Raw genomic sequence first — 5,303 nt, 5'->3', positions numbered from 1 at the left:
GGTCTTTCTATTGTCCCCTGCCAGATTCAGCTTTCTAATAATTGGAACCAGATACCTTTGACTTAAAAACGTTTTGCTAAATTCAAACTTGAATTTTTCCGTCAAAAATGGTTGGGTTTAGTACGTCATTCTTTAGACTTACATTGTCATCTTTTCGTGTGGCAACAGCATTTTACACATTCTGTGCACCACCACGTAGGCGTTGTAACAGTTTGTGACCATAATCCGTGTGAATGAACACGACCACTTTAAGGTAAGAAAGGCTTGTGGGTGGGCTACAATACCATGACACGCGGGACAACAATGGGACGGTTGGGTTTAGGAAAACCATTAACCGGTTGGGTTAGGAAAGCAAAAGAAGGGATTGGCAACAACACGGTTTGAGTTTAGGAAAATAAAACGATGGCTTTGGTTGGGCTTAGGAAACGTGACAGCGGGACACAACCACGCTCTACTGGATCTTCGTGTGACCTCAAAACACCTCAACCAACATCCTTTTTGCAGGGTTTTTGGCCTTTCATACTTCTCACTACCGTAGTGGCTCCTATGCACGTCATCTTCTCAGGGACATCATTTGGCATTGTTTCCTTGGTGGCCACACAAAATTTTCACGCATTCTTTAACATTGCGTGCCACACGAGTAGGTAGCGGTTATAGTTGGCGACCATGCGAATGCTGTGAGAGTTCGCAAGTAGAGCCTCAGATACAAGCACACAGAATGTTCCCACATTCTGGTACCACACCAGTAGTGCGGGTTAACATTGTAAAGGGCCCCCTTAACCCTCTGAGCCCGAGACAACTCGCCCACGAGTAAAAAAGTACCTCTGATATAGTTTAAAACTTTTGAACCATACAAGCGATTTACTCACTTTCTGTTTCGTTTAAATCCTGACACGTTTCGGCTTTACGAGGTCTTTTCCCGTCTTTCTAGCCTCTACAGGGATTTTTTATCCAGGCTGGAACTTCAGCCTCTTTGGCTTTAAATCCATATGTTATAGCCAAGATTGGTCCACTTTAATCCATAATTCATCGCGTTTTGGCTACATTTGGCTAATCGTTCGTTAATCTCTGATCTCCTGCTCTGTGTCTGTCGGTCGTATTTCAGGAAGTGCATGCCCATATATGGGAGCTAAAGGCACCCTCTTGATGGAAGGCCAAAGGGGAATAAAAAATGTATAGACTCTATGGAAGGCCAAAGAATGCTATTTAGACACATAATTTGCTTGTATAACATTGCGTGTGGGGTTGTGTAATATCAATAAAATAGACATTATTATGATTATTATGTGCATAAGTAAATGTCATGAGAGCAAAACGGTTGACTTTTTGGAAAAAATGCGGGTATTTTGTCAACTGTAGTACAATGATTATTTCTCACAGTGTGACTCCAAGACATAGACAAGTGTTAGAACTGAAAATGGCTTAGGTTTTACTTATTGTCTGTGATTTCAAACATATCTGGAAGATCATTTATTTATTATTTATTTTAAGGCCCTACAACATTTGGAATAGGAAGTGACCCTCACTGCAACCCAAAATATCAATAACCCCAGTTTGTCCTAAAAACAATGAGTTCATATCTTGACTTAACAACAGGGTGATGTTTTACAAGCTTTTTATAAAAATCAGACGGAAATTAAACTGTAAAAATGGCCTCAGGGTCCAGAGTGTTAAGGGAGGAAAGGTTTGTGGGTGGCCTTACGTTTCCATGACACGGGGACAACACAGGACGGTTGGGTTTATGAAAGCAATAACAGGACTGGAACAAAAAAGGAAGGTTGGGTTTAGGAAAAAAACACAGGATGGTTAAGGTTATGTCCTGCTCATTTGTCCTCAATTTCCCGTTACTTCTGTTTACTGCAGTTGAAGCAGGCTATGCAAAGTTGCAAAATGCTCTGCTACACTTTGTTCCTACTATCTGTTAGGGATCCCAGGTCCTTCCAAGGCAGAGTCAAGGACAATCACAAATTGAAAGCTGAGAACAAAGTCTTCAGTTTTAATAGAAAGAGACTATCAGCATTATTGCCAAATTCTCACATAAACATGCACCCTGCTGTCATTATCTGGATGGACATCTTCTAAGCTGGACTTCAATGCTCAATTAGGTATCAACACAGTTTATACCTTGGGCTGTCCAGGATTGAACCGGGACCTCACGCACCCCTGGCGAGAATCCTACCCTAGACAACGAGCACGTGAAACTGCATTTTAGCAATTTTCATCCAGGAAATGAGCTCCGATCTGTCATGACTTGAAAGGCAATGGTTAAGTAGTTTGACATTGGGTCTTTTGGCTCCCCCCAGATTCAGCTTTCTAATACATTGGACAAAAGAATACCTTGACGTAAAACGTTTACAATTCAAACTTGAATTTTCCGTCAAAAATGGTTGGGTTTAGTACGTCCTTTCTTATTGACTTTACATTGTCATGTTTTCCTGGTGGCCACACAGAATTTCACACATTCTGTGCCACCACCCCACGTAGTGCGTTTTAACAGTTTGTGACCATTAATTCCGTGAAATGAAACCGACCACTTTAAGGTAAGGAAAGCTGTGGGTGGGCTCAATACCTGACACGCGGGAACAACAATGGGAAGGTGGGTTAGGAAAACCATAAAGTGGGTGGTTTAGGAAGCAATAACGGGACTTGGGACACAACAGGTGGAGTTTAGGAAAATAACAACAGGATGGCTTGGGGTGGGCTTAGGAAACGTGACGACGGGACACAACACGCTCTACTGGATACTTCTGTTGACACGTTCCAACACCTCAACCACCCTCCTTTGCAGGGTTTTTGGGCATTTATACCTCCTACCGTAGTGGCTCCTAATGCTACGTCATCTTCTCAGTGACACAAGTTGGAAGTTTCCTTGGTGGCCACACAAAATTTCAGCATTCTCACATTCCGTGCCACCACCGAGTAATGTAGTGTTAAGAGTTGTGCGACCATGAATTCTGTGGAGACCAAGCTGCCCTAGATAAACAAGCACACAGAATTTTCCCATTCTGACACACACGTCAGGCGGGGTTAACATTTTTACAAGGCCACCCTTAACCTCTGAGCGGACATCGCCCACGAGTAAAAAGTACCTCTGATTCTAGTTTAATAACTTTTGAACATACAAGCGATTTACTCACTTTCTGTTTCGTTAAATCCTGACGTTTCGGCTTTACGGAGGTCTTTTCCCCGTCTTCTAGCCTCTACAGGGTATTTCTATCCAGCCTGGAACTTAAGCCTCTTTGGCTTTAAAGCATACTGTTATAGCCAGATGGCCCACTTTATATCCATAAATCATCGCGTTTGGCTCACCTTGCGCTAACGTTGTCTAATCTCTGATCTCCTGCTCTGTGTTGTCTGTCTATTTTTCAGGAAGTGCATGCCATATATGGAGATAAAGGCACCCCTTTGTATGGAAGGCCACAAGGGGAAAAAAATGCCTATAGACTCTTATGGAAGGCCCCAATAAGGCCCTATTAGACACAATATTTGCTTGTATAACACTTGCGTGTGGTGTAATATCAATAATATGACATTTAGTTATTATTGGCATAAGTAAAGTCGATGAGAGCAAAACGTCTTGACTTTTGGAAAATGCAGTTATTTGTCAACTGTATAAGTTACATGGATTATTTTCTCACAGTGTGACTCCCAAGACATATGACAAGTGTTTTAGAATGGAAATGCTAGGTTTTACTTATATGTCTGTGATTCTAATACATTCTGGGAAGATTTATATATTTATTTATTATCTTAAGGCCCTACAAACCATTTGTTATGCAAGTGACCTCACTGCACCCAAATATTCAATAACCCAGTGTCTAAAAAACAATGATGTTCATATAGGACTGTAGACAACAGGGTGTGTTTTACAAGCTTTTTTATTAATAAATCCAGACGGAAATTAAACTGTAAAATGGCCTCCAGGGCCCAGAGTGTTAAGGTAAGGAAGGTTTGTGGGTGGCTTACGTTTCCATGACACGCGGGAAAACAACAGGACGGTTGGGTTTTGGAAAGCCATAACAGGACTTGGAACAAAAACGGAAGGTTGGGTTTAGGAAAAAAACAACAGGATGGTTAAGGTTTATGTCCTGTCTCATTTGTTCATATATTTTCCCAGTTCTTCTGTTTACTGCAGTTGAGCGGCTATGCAAAGTTGCCAGAAATGCTTCTACACTTTTGCTTCCTTATTTTGTAGGGGATCCCAGGTCCTTCCAAGGCAGAGTCAAGATCAATCACAAATTGAAAAGCTGAGAACAAAGTCTTCAGTTTTAATTAGAAAGAGATATCCGGTATGCAAATATTCTACATAAACATGACCCTGTGTCATTTATCTGGATGGATTCATTCTAAGCTGGACTTCAATGCTCAATTAGGTATTAACAACAGTTTTACCCATTGGGCGTCCGGATTTGAGACCCGGGACCTCACGCACCCTGAAGCGAGAATCTACCCCTAGACCAACGAGCCACGTGAAACTGCAGTTTAGCAATTTTTCATCACGGAATGTAGGCTCCGATCGTCATTGACTTGAAGGCAATGGTAAGTAGTTTGACATTGGGTTTTCTATGGCCTCCCCTGCCAGATCAGCTTTTTTATTACATGGAAAACGAATACCTTTGACTTAAAACGTTTGTACAATTCAACTTGAATTTTTCGCGTCCAAAAAAATGGTTGGGTAGTACGTCATTCTTATTGACGTTACATTGTCTTGTTTTCGTGGTGGCCACAAGAATTTTCACATTTTTGCCACACCACAGTCGTCGTGGTAACAGTTTGTGACCATTAATTCGTGAAAGAACACGACACTTTAAGGTAAGGAAAGGCTTGTGGGTGGGCTTACAATACCATGACACGCGGGACAACAATGGGACGGTTTGGTAGGAAAACCATAAACGGTGGGTTTAGGAAAGCAATAACGGGCTTGGGGACAAAACAGGTTGAGTTAGGAAAATAACAACAGGATGGTTTGGTTGGGCTTAGGAAACGTGGACAGACGGGACACCGATCAGCTTACATGGCTCTTCTGGACGTCAAAGGTATTCTGTTGTCCAATGTAATTAGAAAGCTGAATCTGGCAGGGGAGCCGTAGAAAGACCCAATGTTAAACTACTTAACCATTGCCTTTTAAGTCAATGACAAATCGGAGCTGCATTTCCCTGATGAAAAATTGCTAAAATGCAGTTTCACGAGGCTCGTTGGTCTAGGGGTATGATTCTCGCTTAGGGTGCGCGAGGTCCCTTGTTCAAATCCTGGACGAGCCCAAAGGGTAAAACGGTGTTGATACCTAATTGATCATTGAAGTC

The 5,303-nt window shown here is 42.0% G+C and overlaps 1 non-coding gene across 1 annotated transcript; it reads left to right on the top strand.

Annotated features, from left to right (window-relative positions):
- Positions 1–5,189: 5,189 nt before the first annotated feature.
- Positions 5,190–5,261, top strand: trnap-agg (transfer RNA proline (anticodon AGG)). The gene has a single exon. It is a non-coding gene; the product is annotated as a tRNA-Pro (tRNA).
- The last annotated feature ends 42 nt before the right edge of the window (positions 5,262–5,303 follow it).

Source organism: Etheostoma spectabile, chromosome 12 (assembly GCF_008692095.1).
Source record: "Etheostoma spectabile isolate EspeVRDwgs_2016 chromosome 12, UIUC_Espe_1.0, whole genome shotgun sequence".
Classification (NCBI taxonomy): Eukaryota; Metazoa; Chordata; class Actinopteri; order Perciformes; family Percidae; genus Etheostoma; species Etheostoma spectabile.
The sequence above is the reverse complement of the archived record's forward strand: the minus strand, read 5'-3'. Positions and strand labels throughout refer to the sequence as shown.